Source organism: Calonectris borealis, chromosome 5 (assembly GCF_964195595.1).
Source record: "Calonectris borealis chromosome 5, bCalBor7.hap1.2, whole genome shotgun sequence".
Lineage (NCBI taxonomy): Eukaryota > Metazoa > Chordata > Aves > Procellariiformes > Procellariidae > Calonectris > Calonectris borealis.
In genome coordinates this window covers 46679591-46694504 of record NC_134316.1, presented here as the reverse complement: position 1 = coordinate 46694504, position 14914 = coordinate 46679591, and the positions used below count along the sequence as shown (strand labels likewise).

At 58.6% G+C, this 14914-nt stretch overlaps 1 long non-coding RNA gene across 1 annotated transcript; it reads left to right on the top strand.

Annotated features, from left to right (window-relative positions):
- The first annotated feature begins 5815 nt into the window (after positions 1 to 5815).
- Positions 5816 to 8664, top strand: LOC142083132 (uncharacterized). Its single transcript, XR_012673974.1, has 4 exons — positions 5816 to 7200; positions 7586 to 7759; positions 7865 to 8104; positions 8458 to 8664. It is a non-coding gene; the product is annotated as an uncharacterized LOC142083132 (long non-coding RNA).
- The last annotated feature ends 6250 nt before the right edge of the window (positions 8665 to 14914 follow it).

Sequence of the window (14914 nt, the reverse complement as noted above, 5' to 3'; positions counted from 1 at the left end):
GAATAGATACCGCTGTCTACACTTACTACGTGTTACGCAGAGAGCCTAAATAGGCATTATACGTAATCTAAGAGATGATCTGTAAGTGTAAATAGATGTCTAAGTCTAAAATCTAAGTCTATAAAGAGATGGGTGTAAATAGATGTAAGTGTAAATAGAGAAGTCTATAAAGACATTTAAGTGTCAAAATAGGTAAGTCGACAGATGTATAGCCTGAGCAGGTATGATATAGAATAAGGGGGAAATGGGGGGGTATAAGTGAAACAAATATATTCACTAAATATATGTGTAGAGGTATGTGTAAATACGTTAAGCGTAAACGTCTATGATAGAGAAGGTTTTTAAAATGCAAAGAAACCCTGTTTACAGAAAGGATTTAAAAACTCTTCACCCCCCCACGCCCCCCCCGAAACCCCTCTCTATTGAAGATCCAAAAGCGCTTTCAAAAGCTGCCTCTTCCCTGTTCTCCTTTTCCGCCTTTTCCCATCCTGATTGGGGGCCAGTTCCCCCAACAGGGACTTTCCCCTGCAGGGCTGCGCACGCAGAGCGGGACCTGCCGCCGTGGCCTAAAAACACCACAAACCCCCTGATTCGGGGCCTGCAAGGGGTGGGGAAAGAGAAAACCCGCAATTTGGGGGGAAAAATACCCAACTTGGAGCTCCCGGGAAAGCCAAATCCACCAGGATTTGGGCAGCCGGAAAGCAAAACAACCCCCGTTTTCATGCACAAAACGAAAAAGCAAAAATCGCCAATTTTTGTTGTGAAAAAGCGTTGGAAAACCTCCAAGCGGAATATTTTGGAAAAGGAAAAAACCCCGGTTTTGATATTATGGAAAAACAAAACACCCCCCGATTTGGGGAAGCTTTGGGGTGAAACACCGGCCATTTGAGGGGCCCGGACCCCTGGGGTGCTGCCTGCCCCGCCAACCTGCCCGTTGCCCCCCGCCCAAACTCTGGCACCCCCCTCCCCCTCCCCCGCCCCCCACTCCCACCCCGCTCGCCCTCCTCCTGCGTTTTGGGTTTGTGCTGAGAACGGCGTGGGTGACGCGGGGCTGCGTGAGTTCCCGCTGCGCAGCGCTTGCGCGGCGCTGGGGGCTGTGCTGCTCCTCGCCCCGCCCTGCCGGCGAGCGGGCTGGGGGTGCGCGAGGGCCTGGGAGGGGGCACCGCTGGGAGAGCTGCCCCCGGCGGACCCAGGGGGTGTTCCAGGCCCTGTGACGTCAGGAAATAAAACTCGGGGGGCGGTTGGCGGGGGGGCCGCTGCTGGGCTGCGGCTGGCTGGGCATCGGGCGGTTGGCGGCGAGCCCTTGTTTTCGTTTGTACCGCTTGTCTGTCTGGGGTTTTTCTCTCTGTTGTTTGGGGTTTTTTCCCCCCCCCTTTCCCTCACAAGTGGAGTTTTTTCACTTTTGCCCTTCCAATTCTCTCCCCCCTCCCGCTGAGGGGGCAGCGAGGGAGCGGTTGTGTGGTGCTGAGTTGCCGGCTGGGATTCAACCCCGGCACAAGGTGAGTGGCAAGCCCTGCCTGGCTAAACGCTTTAGGCTCCCCGCGTTATTCCTGCCATCTTGCGAGGCCCTCCTTGTTCTTTCCTGCTGCTTTCAAGTGCCTTGTGCTCCAGCAGCAGGCTGGGAAGGAGGGTTGTGGCAGGAGCGGCGGCCCCCCGTGACTCCTTCTCGGGCTGTGAGCTTCGCCCCGCGTGTGGGCTGCCGAGGATCGTGGGCTCTGCAGGGGCCACAGGCAGCCCGCAGAGCTTGAGGCCGAGCCGTTCCTTTCCCCCTGTGAGCATCTGGGGAGGGGGAGTGGGGGGGCTGCGGACCCCCGAGGGGGCCGAGGAGTGGGGCTGTGCATCCCGGGGGGGCCGGGGAGCGGGGCTGGGGGGGGGCTGTGAGCCCTAGGGGGGCGGGGAGAGGGGCTGGAGGACTTCCGGACCATAGAGACGAGAGCAGCCCAGGCCAGAGAGTACAGCTGGAGGACTCCCGGACCATAGAGATGGCGGTCTTCCGGGCCAGAGAGTACACCTGGAGGACTTCCGGACCATAGAGACGGAGGCCCAGGCGCGTAGAATGTACCGGGGAGACTTCCGCACCATAGAGGAAAATGTCCGGCCTCGAGAGTACCCCTGGAGGACTTCTGGACCATCGAGACGGTCGTGGGGACCGGAGAGTGCACCTGGGGAACTTCCGGACCATAGAGAGCAAAGTCCGGCCTAGAGAGTACCCCGGAGGACTGCCGGACCATAGAGCGCAAAATCCGGCCTAGAGAGTACCCCGGAGGACTGCCGGACCATAGAGCGCAGAATCCGGCCTAGAGAGTACCGCTGGAGGACTGCCGGACCATAGAGCGCAAAGTCCGGCCTAGAGAGTACCCCTGGAGGACTGCTGGACCATAGAGAGCAAAGTCCGGCCTAGAGAGTACCCCTGGAGGACTCCCGGACCATAGAGCGCAAAGTCTGGCCTAGAGAGTACCCCGGAGGACTGCCGGACCATAGAGCGCAAAATCCGGCCTAGAGAGTACCGCTGGAGGACTGCCGGACCATAGAGCGCAAAGTCCGGCCTAGAGAGTACCCCTGGAGGACTGCCGGACCATAGAGAGCAAAGTCCGGCCTAGAGAGTACCCCTGGAGGACTCCCGGACCATAGAGAGCAAAATCCGGCCTAGAGAGTACCGCTGGAGGACTGCCGGACCATAGAGCGCAAAGTCCGGCCTAGAGACTACCCCTGGAGGACTGCCGGACCATAGAGCGCAGAATCCGGCCTAGAGAGTACCGCTGGAGGACTCCCGGACCATAGAGCGCAAAGTCCGGCCTAGAGAGTACCCCTGGAGGACTCCCGGACCATAGAGCGCAGAGTCCGGCCTAGAGAGTACCCCTGGAGGACTGCCGGACCATAGAGCGCAAAGTCCGGCCTAGAGAGTACCCCTGGAGGACTCCCGGACCATCGAGATCAAGGTCCCCCAAGGAGCTGGGAAGTGGGGCTGTGGGTCCTGGCGGGACGTGAGAGTGGGGCTCCCAGGGGGCTGGAAAATGGTGTGGTCGAGTGCTGTGAGCTCCGGGGGTCCTGGGGCTGGGAAGTGCTTGCAAACGCTGCGGACGGGGCTGCGAGCCGTGCGCATGCGCGGTCCCGGGGCGCGGTGCGCATGCGCGGTCCCGGGGCGCGGTGCGCATGCGCGGTCCCGGGGCGCGGTGCGCATGCGCGGTCCCGGGGCGCGGTGCGCATGCGCGGTCCCGGGGCGCGGTGCGCATGCGCGGTCCCGGGGCGCGGTGCGCATGCGCGGTCCCGGGGCGCGGTGCGCATGCGCGGTCCCGGGGCGCGGTGCGCATGCGCGGTCCCGGGGCGCGGTGCGCATGCGCGGTCCCGGGGCGCGGTGCGCATGCGCGGTCCCGGGGCGCGGTGCGCATGCGCGGTCCCGGGGCGCGGTGCGCATGCGCGGTCCCGGGGCGGGGACTACAACTCCCGGCGTGCCTCGCGCGGGCGGTCCGGCGGAGCCGCGCGCTGATTGGCTGCGGACCGTATTTCAACGGGGCGCGCGGCGGGCTCTGCACCGAGGCGGCGGCGCAGCGTGAGTGTGAGGAGCCGCGGGCCCGGGGAGCCGAGGAGTGGGGCTGTGGCGGGGGGGGGGGGGGCGGTTCGGCAGGCTCCGGGGACGGGGGCTGGGGGGGCTCTAGGCGGGGGAGGGGCTGTGAGCATCTGGGGAGTGGGGAGTTGGGGGGGGGGGGGCGGCTGCGTGCCCTAGGGGGGCCGCGCAGTGGGGCCGGGGAGGGGGCGCGGGCGGGCGGGCGGGCGGAAGGAAGGAAGGAAGGAAGGAAGGGGCGCTGTGTGCAAACAGACCCTCCCTGCGAGTCCCTGCTGTCGCCCCGTGGGGCTGGGGACCCCCCAGCCCTCCTTGCAGGCAGACTGGGGGCCTCGCGGGCCGAGTCGAGGGAGGAGCTGCTGGAGAGAGGGCTTAGAAACGGCCTTCTGCCCCCGAAACTCCTGCGGCATTTGAAGGGGAGGGACAGGTCCACCCCAGGGCCCCAAGGGGAAGACCTCGGAGCAGGGACTTGGGGTTGTTCCAGGAGCAAAAGCTGGTCCCAGCCAGCTCGCCTCTGCTCCCCCGGCACCGGGATCGGACCTTTCAGCCCCGTTTCTGCCCGAAGCATCACGCAAGCGCTTGCCCTCCCCGGGGGCACCTTTGGGACTTGAGAAGAGGCGCAGCAGCTGGGTTTTTGGGCTCAGAAATGGGCGCTAAGTGAGCTGGTTTGGGGGCCCAAAGCAGAAGCCGGTTTGGCCGTTTGTGCGGAGGGTGGGCGGGCATTGGGGGCTGCAGGGGAAAGCAGGGGGTGGGCAGGGTGCGTGGACCCTCCCCGGGGGTGGGGGTCTGGTCCTGCTGGACCCCGAAGTGCGGGAGGCCGGCACGCATCAGGCCCAACTCAACGTCTGCGGTGGTCTCTGGGGGGAAGAGGTGGTCTCTGCTTTTCAGACCCCGCACGCCCTCTTTGAGTCCAGCTCTTGCTTGTCGACTGCTTCGAATAGTTATTAACTGGTTAGTCGTACAAACTCATTAATGTTTGTACAATGTCCAACTATGATATTTAATCCTAACAGTCGAGTTTTGACGGCGATTGGTTTACGACCTTGTCAAAAACCCAGGCTGTTGCAAATAGCTGGAGCTCGTGAGGAGAAGGAGCTGAAATCAACGGTGCGGAGCTGGAGCTTCGATTAGCCAGAACCGTAGCAAGCAGGAGCTGGAACGAGACGGGGTGTCCGCTGTCTGGGGCATGCCTTAGCCAGAGGCAAAATTACCGGCAGCTGTAACGAGCGGGAGCTGCGATTCGCTGCAGTGTCTGTTTGCCGGAGCATCCGTCGGCCAGACTGCACTCCCAGCACGGCTGAAGAGCAGCCAGGCGCAGGCAGGGCTGTCCCCGGCGAGGCGCTCCGAGCGGCAGGGAGGCGAGTTGTCCTTCTGCCAGCGGGGAGCCCGGCCTCTTCCCTCGGGGATTAAATCCACGCCACGCGTGGATCCGCTCTCTCTGCGTGGAGGGTCTCTCCCGGACCCGTTCCCGAGGGCTGAAGTGAGGTGGGGGTCCCCCGGCTCTCCCCGGGGGGCAGGCGGCAGCACGAGGCGGCGGTGTCTCCCCGGTACCCGGCAAAGGGGAGCGAAACCGGCCGGCTGGAGCTCCCGGGGTGCACGGCCCGGCCCCGCACGGCAGAATCCTTCCCTGGGTTTTCACCGTTGGCTGGGTGTGACAAACAGGTTCATTTTGTGCGTCCTCTTTTCCCAGCGTCGCCTTCTGCGTCACGTGAAGAAAATCCTGCGCGGTTGACGCCGCTTGCTGCTCAGGTAATGGCACGTGGGGGGCCGGGGGAGCGGGGAGAAACATTGGCGCGTTCAAGGACGCTGCAGGTGCTCCGCGTCAAACCCAGGGAAAAGGCAAATTTGCTGCCGGTGCAGAAAAGCTGACGAACAGTTGCCGTGAACAGAGCGTGCGTGCCTCGTTCCCGAATCGGTCCCTGGGTAGTTACGAGCGTTTTCCTTTCAGGGAAAAGAATGAGCTTTCATCTACGAAAAATTAAGAGCTGCCTGTGACCTTCTTTAGGGTCAAGTGTTTCTTTGTTCATACTGATTTTATGGGCAGGTTGGAAATAGCCTTTTATTTTTATAGGCGTAACTCAATTTGTAGTACTACGTGGTGTCAGGAGAGTGAATTTTGGAGCACCCAGGTACCACTAGAAACGTAATGAATGAGACACGACGGAAGCTGATATTTCAACTTGATTTTTACTTGATTTTTTTTTCCTGAGAGTGTTGACGGCACGTTGTCCTGTGGCTCAATCCACGCTCTGTTCAGTGGAGTCTTCCAACAAAAGTTGGTCCTTCCAAAAAAGGGCTAGTTGTTCATAGGCTCGAGGCATAGACTTGGAGAGCCGCTTAAGTACGTGATCAGAATTAAAGCCAAATGTCGCTTCACGTTGCTGCTGTTGGTCTTCGCTTTCGTGAATTTCCCCGCTGCTCCGTCACGGTTGGGAGCTCTGAATCATCCTTTTTTCCACTCCCTAACGCGTTTTTCTCCCCAAGGAGAGGCTACGTTTAAAAGCTACTTAGTTTCCTCACAAATGCATCGGTCGATAAAGCGGAGTTACGATTATTAAAACCACGCAAATGACACCAGTCTTACAGATCTGGACTATTTCTGAACACGTGTTCATCGCGTGCAGATGTCATCGGGATACGGATCATCTGCACTTCGTGCTCTGACGAGACGATCAGCTGAGACAGGGACGAGCTCCAAAAGAAAAAAAAGCTACAACGTCAAGGTTCTGTTTTGTTGTTGGTTTTTGTGGGGTTTTTTTGTGTTTGTGTGTTTTGGGGGTTTTTGGGGGGTTTTTTTGGTTGTTTTTTTTTTTTTTTGAGCGCGACGTTGACTGGTGGCAGCCTGCAGAGCTCTCTTGCTGCCTGGCCCCTCCTTTCCTTCTCTGTCACTCCTCTTTCGCGGCTGTAATTTTCACTCGGGTAGTTTTAGAAGAGCGATTTAGTTCCTCGCCTGTGTAAACGCGCTGGTAATAGCTGGAAGGTAAACGCTTGAACCGGTAGCGAATAACTTGGCTACGAGTAGAATTTCTGAAGGAAGAACAACGACGACAGGAAGCAAGTAGCGAGTTACCCCAGATTTGTGTGCGTCAAGCACGTCAAAGTCTTACTGCCGAGCGTTGTTTGGCAACGTGCTCCAAGTGGCTCGTTTGAAAGCAACTGCGGTTTTCAAAGACCTCGACTGTTTGGAGAAACGGCCTGGAAAAAAGGATTCCTCTTTCGCAGCGAGTTTGCGAGGACGGACGGGTTGCCGTGCTCTTTAACAAAAATACTCCCCTTGGGACGGATCGGGTGAGGAAATCGCGGCTCTGCTTAGGCTCGAGAAAACGTACGTAGGTACCTGTGCCCGTCACCTGCGCGTCTCTAGGAAAGTGAGTTCTAGCGAAACTAAAGCTGCCGATGAGCCAAAAAAAAGGCACGGTTGTCTCAAACGTGCAGAAGCTCTAGTGGCCTGTCTCAACAACTGCACCAAAGGTGGTGCAAAAGACTTTCTCCTCCACTCGGTTGTTCTCTTCGCAGCAAAGGAAGCTTCGTGCTAAACGTTGTTTGTTTTTTTTTTTTCCTTTCCTCTCAGCAGAACGTCAACTGCCGTGAAAGTACGAGACAGATGGAAAGGATCCGTAGTGGTCTGCAAGTACAAGGTAGGCCTGTGATATGTGTCTGCGTTTTTCCTAAGGTGCTCGTAGCACGGACTTTACAGTTAACACGAAGAACGTGGCAACTCTCCTTCTATGTGATTTTTTTAACGTGAAATATTTTAACGCAAATACTAAAAATAAAGGAGGTCTGTTCTGGAGCGTGGTACGCCTATGCAAAGCTTGCTTCCCTCCGTCTGTTTTCTCTTCCTGCAAGCACGGTCTTCTGTTTCTGTGCGCTTGCTAGGAAAGGGTGCTGTGAAAATAACGTTGGACTAGGAGAGGAAAGGAACCGTTTGTAAGAGTTGGGACGTTCGGGAGAAACAGGCTTTGTTTTCACGATAAAAGCTTTATGCTTTGTCAGTCAGTCAGTGTTTAAAATGCCTTACAGGAGCACTCGAACAGCTTACTGCGATGCTAGCACCTGTGCTAAAAGCAATCAAGGTCAAAGAAGCGGCGTGGACAACACGGGACAAATCGGCGTCGCTTCGGTGCGTTTTCCAGGCTTTCCCGAGAAGCGGTAGCAGCCTCGTAACTAGCGACAGAGAGTCCTGACGTGGTTTTGGTGAGTTACTGCTTCTATCGCGTCCTTTTTCCTTAACCTGCAGCGCGTAATTTTGACTTTGGTTGGAAAGAGATTTTCCAGAATGGAAATGTTTCTCGTTCAAAGGAGTCGCCTTTTACGAACTTCCCATCAGAATGGATCTTCGGAGATGACGTGCTCGGCAGTAGAAGTCATCCGCAAGGAGACTTTTCACTCTCTCTGGGAAAAAAAAAAAAGGGGGGTAAGCCGATTTCCTTGCACAGACCCAAGCGCAGCACGTCTTCCGATAGTCGACGTACGGCTGATCTTTGGTTCTCGGGTGTAACGGTCGAGAGATCGTAAAGACGCGTTCCTCCGCACGCTCGGGTACGGCCGACAGCGTTAGCAAACCTGCCAGTCCTTTTTGGTAGCCTGATGTATTGCAGCACCGGGGATTTGATATTCCCCACCGCCTGCCCTCCCCTCCCTCCCCCCTCAAAAAAAAGTAAAACCGTACGGGAGATCTCTTATCTCACTGATTTTTCTATCGTAAATGAGATTTTAAAAAGAAAGTTAAAATTGTCTGATTTCCAAACTGACTTGCGTTGTTTAAACTGCAACTGCCAAATAGCCGTAGCGTATAATTTATTAGGCGTGCTTAAGCAGTTGGGTAGTTGCTCTAAACGTTTCAAAAGAGAGGCAACTGAACGTTACGGGTTTTTTTCCCGATCTTTTGGCAGAGTGCTCTGAAGTCCTTTATTTCTGTCTCGCTTTCGACGGCGCCTTTCCCCGGCCGTTCGGTAGCATCGGTCTCGGCGCCGCTCCTAGTCACGTAACGCACGCAAAACCCCTGGTCAAACGATAGCTGTGTAGTTTGGAGGTAGATAATTTAACGGCATGAATTCACAGCTACGCAATTTCAATTAACGCAAAAGGAAAATCAAATTTTTTTATGGTATAAGCCTTCTCGTTGTACGTATGCTAAAAAGGTGCGCGTATGTTTACGTAAAATGAATTGCTGAGATTCGTTCTTTCTTTTTCATTTTACTCTTCAAAGTTTTACGCTTCACTTTCAGCTTTATCGGCCAAGCGAGCGAGATGCGCAGCAGCAGCAGCAGCAGCGCCAGGGCTGGAGCTGTGGCGGCGGATCCGTGAGCGTAGATGCCGATTACGGCGCGCCCTTGTCCCGCAGCCTCACGGGGTTATCTCCCGGCAGCGGTGCTGTAAGGAAGGGACGAGGCGTTTTCCGACACCAGCGAGAGCCTTTACTCCTCTGCGAAGGACGCGTTCAGAATCGCGTCAGTTAGTCCTCACGCGGATTTTAAGCGTTCGGATCGCTCGAGCTTTTAAAGGCCGCGTTGTATTTCGAGCTGAGCCGTTTGCCCGGCACCCTCCTTTAGCTCGACTGCTGCCCTCTCCCTTGCCCTGACCGAATTCCTCTGCTGCCTTCGGTGCTGTTTTTTTTAACGTGCTGAAATATCCGTTGGGATTTTTGTTTTTCAGGTGCCTCGCTGTGAGCGTCCCGTGGTGCTCAGGAGAGACCCCCGGCCCGGGTTTGCCTGCCGGTCGTTGGGCGTGCTGAGGGTAAGGGGCCGGCTGCCAGCCTGCGGGACGGGGCCTGGGGGGGGCTGCAAGCGTTTGGGGGGGCCGCCCCTCCTTTATCTTTCTAGCAGAGCCCCCCTTTTTGGCGGGGGCGCGTGCGTACGTACGTCAATGGCATTATTAACGTAACGAGCCGCCGGTTGGGGCCGTTTCCCTCCTGTTGTGCCTTTTTGGGGGCTGAATAAAAAGGGGGGGTTGGGGGCCTGGAGGGGTGATGATGTCATTTGGGGCACCGCAACATCACCGGCGGGCTGATGATGCCGTGGAGGAGCAGGTGAGTGGGGAATGGGGGGTCATGGGGGGGGTCCCCCCCAAAAAGGGGGTCACAGCCCAAAAGTGCCTGATAATTCCTTGGGGGGGTTCAAAAATTTTTAAAAACTGTAAATCTATCTGTGAGGCCTCGAAATAGAGAAAAATCTCTCCTCGTTCTATATATTGGAAAATAATATTCCTTTATACGTATAAAAGGATTGCAACATAAGAACCTATATCTGCCCTATTATATAAAGGATTTTAGAGTAGAAAAAAATTCGAAAGACGTATATAGGGTTTTAAAATACAAAAATAACTCACGTCTATATAAATTAAAAAAGAAAGCACTTCCAAATGCAAAAAGGATGATATATTTTATGTATGAAGGAATTGAAAATAGAAAAAAGTCTGAATAGATACCGCTGTCTACACTTACTACGTGTTACGCAGAGAGCCTAAATAGGCATTATACGTAATCTAAGAGATGATCTGTAAGTGTAAATAGATGTCTAAGTCTAAAATCTAAGTCTATAAAGAGATGGGTGTAAATAGATGTAAGTGTAAATAGAGAAGTCTATAAAGACATTTAAGTGTCAAAATAGGTAAGTCGACAGATGTATAGCCTGAGCAGGTATGATATAGAATAAGGGGGAAATGGGGGGGTATAAGTGAAACAAATATATTCACTAAATATATGTGTAGAGGTATGTGTAAATACGTTAAGCGTAAACGTCTATGATAGAGAAGGTTTTTAAAATGCAAAGAAACCCTGTTTACAGAAAGGATTTAAAAACTCTTCACCCCCCCACGCCCCCCCCGAAACCCCTCTCTATTGAAGATCCAAAAGCGCTTTCAAAAGCTGCCTCTTCCCTGTTCTCCTTTTCCGCCTTTTCCCATCCTGATTGGGGGCCAGTTCCCCCAACAGGGACTTTCCCCTGCAGGGCTGCGCACGCAGAGCGGGACCTGCCGCCGTGGCCTAAAAACACCACAAACCCCCTGATTCGGGGCCTGCAAGGGGTGGGGAAAGAGAAAACCCGCAATTTGGGGGGAAAAATACCCAACTTGGAGCTCCCGGGAAAGCCAAATCCACCAGGATTTGGGCAGCCGGAAAGCAAAACAACCCCCGTTTTCATGCACAAAACGAAAAAGCAAAAATCGCCAATTTTTGTTGTGAAAAAGCGTTGGAAAACCTCCAAGCGGAATATTTTGGAAAAGGAAAAAACCCCGGTTTTGATATTATGGAAAAACAAAACACCCCCCGATTTGGGGAAGCTTTGGGGTGAAACACCGGCCATTTGAGGGGCCCGGACCCCTGGGGTGCTGCCTGCCCCGCCAACCTGCCCGTTGCCCCCCGCCCAAACTCTGGCACCCCCCTCCCCCTCCCCCGCCCCCCACTCCCACCCCGCTCGCCCTCCTCCTGCGTTTTGGGTTTGTGCTGAGAACGGCGTGGGTGACGCGGGGCTGCGTGAGTTCCCGCTGCGCAGCGCTTGCGCGGCGCTGGGGGCTGTGCTGCTCCTCGCCCCGCCCTGCCGGCGAGCGGGCTGGGGGTGCGCGAGGGCCTGGGAGGGGGCACCGCTGGGAGAGCTGCCCCCGGCGGACCCAGGGGGTGTTCCAGGCCCTGTGACGTCAGGAAATAAAACTCGGGGGGCGGTTGGCGGGGGGGCCGCTGCTGGGCTGCGGCTGGCTGGGCATCGGGCGGTTGGCGGCGAGCCCTTGTTTTCGTTTGTACCGCTTGTCTGTCTGGGGTTTTTCTCTCTGTTGTTTGGGGTTTTTTCCCCCCCCCTTTCCCTCACAAGTGGAGTTTTTTCACTTTTGCCCTTCCAATTCTCTCCCCCCTCCCGCTGAGGGGGCAGCGAGGGAGCGGTTGTGTGGTGCTGAGTTGCCGGCTGGGATTCAACCCCGGCACAAGGTGAGTGGCAAGCCCTGCCTGGCTAAACGCTTTAGGCTCCCCGCGTTATTCCTGCCATCTTGCGAGGCCCTCCTTGTTCTTTCCTGCTGCTTTCAAGTGCCTTGTGCTCCAGCAGCAGGCTGGGAAGGAGGGTTGTGGCAGGAGCGGCGGCCCCCCGTGACTCCTTCTCGGGCTGTGAGCTTCGCCCCGCGTGTGGGCTGCCGAGGATCGTGGGCTCTGCAGGGGCCACAGGCAGCCCGCAGAGCTTGAGGCCGAGCCGTTCCTTTCCCCCTGTGAGCATCTGGGGAGGGGGAGTGGGGGGGCTGCGGACCCCCGAGGGGGCCGAGGAGTGGGGCTGTGCATCCCGGGGGGGCCGGGGAGCGGGGCTGGGGGGGGGCTGTGAGCCCTAGGGGGGCGGGGAGAGGGGCTGGAGGACTTCCGGACCATAGAGACGAGAGCAGCCCAGGCCAGAGAGTACAGCTGGAGGACTCCCGGACCATAGAGATGGCGGTCTTCCGGGCCAGAGAGTACACCTGGAGGACTTCCGGACCATAGAGACGGAGGCCCAGGCGCGTAGAATGTACCGGGGAGACTTCCGCACCATAGAGGAAAATGTCCGGCCTCGAGAGTACCCCTGGAGGACTTCTGGACCATCGAGACGGTCGTGGGGACCGGAGAGTGCACCTGGGGAACTTCCGGACCATAGAGAGCAAAGTCCGGCCTAGAGAGTACCCCGGAGGACTGCCGGACCATAGAGCGCAAAATCCGGCCTAGAGAGTACCCCGGAGGACTGCCGGACCATAGAGCGCAGAATCCGGCCTAGAGAGTACCGCTGGAGGACTGCCGGACCATAGAGCGCAAAGTCCGGCCTAGAGAGTACCCCTGGAGGACTGCTGGACCATAGAGAGCAAAGTCCGGCCTAGAGAGTACCCCTGGAGGACTCCCGGACCATAGAGCGCAAAGTCTGGCCTAGAGAGTACCCCGGAGGACTGCCGGACCATAGAGCGCAAAATCCGGCCTAGAGAGTACCGCTGGAGGACTGCCGGACCATAGAGCGCAAAGTCCGGCCTAGAGAGTACCCCTGGAGGACTGCCGGACCATAGAGAGCAAAGTCCGGCCTAGAGAGTACCCCTGGAGGACTCCCGGACCATAGAGAGCAAAATCCGGCCTAGAGAGTACCGCTGGAGGACTGCCGGACCATAGAGCGCAAAGTCCGGCCTAGAGACTACCCCTGGAGGACTGCCGGACCATAGAGCGCAGAATCCGGCCTAGAGAGTACCGCTGGAGGACTCCCGGACCATAGAGCGCAAAGTCCGGCCTAGAGAGTACCCCTGGAGGACTCCCGGACCATAGAGCGCAGAGTCCGGCCTAGAGAGTACCCCTGGAGGACTGCCGGACCATAGAGCGCAAAGTCCGGCCTAGAGAGTACCCCTGGAGGACTCCCGGACCATCGAGATCAAGGTCCCCCAAGGAGCTGGGAAGTGGGGCTGTGGGTCCTGGCGGGACGTGAGAGTGGGGCTCCCAGGGGGCTGGAAAATGGTGTGGTCGAGTGCTGTGAGCTCCGGGGGTCCTGGGGCTGGGAAGTGCTTGCAAACGCTGCGGACGGGGCTGCGAGCCGTGCGCATGCGCGGTCCCGGGGCGCGGTGCGCATGCGCGGTCCCGGGGCGCGGTGCGCATGCGCGGTCCCGGGGCGCGGTGCGCATGCGCGGTCCCGGGGCGCGGTGCGCATGCGCGGTCCCGGGGCGCGGTGCGCATGCGCGGTCCCGGGGCGCGGTGCGCATGCGCGGTCCCGGGGCGCGGTGCGCATGCGCGGTCCCGGGGCGCGGTGCGCATGCGCGGTCCCGGGGCGCGGTGCGCATGCGCGGTCCCGGGGCGCGGTGCGCATGCGCGGTCCCGGGGCGCGGTGCGCATGCGCGGTCCCGGGGCGCGGTGCGCATGCGCGGTCCCGGGGCGCGGTGCGCATGCGCGGTCCCGGGGCGGGGACTACAACTCCCGGCGTGCCTCGCGCGGGCGGTCCGGCGGAGCCGCGCGCTGATTGGCTGCGGACCGTATTTCAACGGGGCGCGCGGCGGGCTCTGCACCGAGGCGGCGGCGCAGCGTGAGTGTGAGGAGCCGCGGGCCCGGGGAGCCGAGGAGTGGGGCTGTGGCGGGGGGGGGGGGGGCGGTTCGGCAGGCTCCGGGGACGGGGGCTGGGGGGGCTCTAGGCGGGGGAGGGGCTGTGAGCATCTGGGGAGTGGGGAGTTGGGGGGGGGGGGGCGGCTGCGTGCCCTAGGGGGGCCGCGCAGTGGGGCCGGGGAGGGGGCGCGGGCGGGCGGGCGGGCGGAAGGAAGGAAGGAAGGAAGGAAGGGGCGCTGTGTGCAAACAGACCCTCCCTGCGAGTCCCTGCTGTCGCCCCGTGGGGCTGGGGACCCCCCAGCCCTCCTTGCAGGCAGACTGGGGGCCTCGCGGGCCGAGTCGAGGGAGGAGCTGCTGGAGAGAGGGCTTAGAAACGGCCTTCTGCCCCCGAAACTCCTGCGGCATTTGAAGGGGAGGGACAGGTCCACCCCAGGGCCCCAAGGGGAAGACCTCGGAGCAGGGACTTGGGGTTGTTCCAGGAGCAAAAGCTGGTCCCAGCCAGCTCGCCTCTGCTCCCCCGGCACCGGGATCGGACCTTTCAGCCCCGTTTCTGCCCGAAGCATCACGCAAGCGCTTGCCCTCCCCGGGGGCACCTTTGGGACTTGAGAAGAGGCGCAGCAGCTGGGTTTTTGGGCTCAGAAATGGGCGCTAAGTGAGCTGGTTTGGGGGCCCAAAGCAGAAGCCGGTTTGGCCGTTTGTGCGGAGGGTGGGCGGGCATTGGGGGCTGCAGGGGAAAGCAGGGGGTGGGCAGGGTGCGTGGACCCTCCCCGGGGGTGGGGGTCTGGTCCTGCTGGACCCCGAAGTGCGGGAGGCCGGCACGCATCAGGCCCAACTCAACGTCTGCGGTGGTCTCTGGGGGGAAGAGGTGGTCTCTGCTTTTCAGACCCCGCACGCCCTCTTTGAGTCCAGCTCTTGCTTGTCGACTGCTTCGAATAGTTATTAACTGGTTAGTCGTACAAACTCATTAATGTTTGTACAATGTCCAACTATGATATTTAATCCTAACAGTCGAGTTTTGACGGCGATTGGTTTACGACCTTGTCAAAAACCCAGGCTGTTGCAAATAGCTGGAGCTCGTGAGGAGAAGGAGCTGAAATCAACGGTGCGGAGCTGGAGCTTCGATTAGCCAGAACCGTAGCAAGCAGGAGCTGGAACGAGACGGGGTGTCCGCTGTCTGGGGCATGCCTTAGCCAGAGGCAAAATTACCGGCAGCTGTAACGAGCGGGAGCTGCGATTCGCTGCAGTGTCTGTTTGCCGGAGCATCCGTCGGCCAGACTGCACTCCCAGCACGGCTGAAGAGCAGCCAGGCGCAGGCAGGGCTGTCCCCGGCGAGGCGCTCC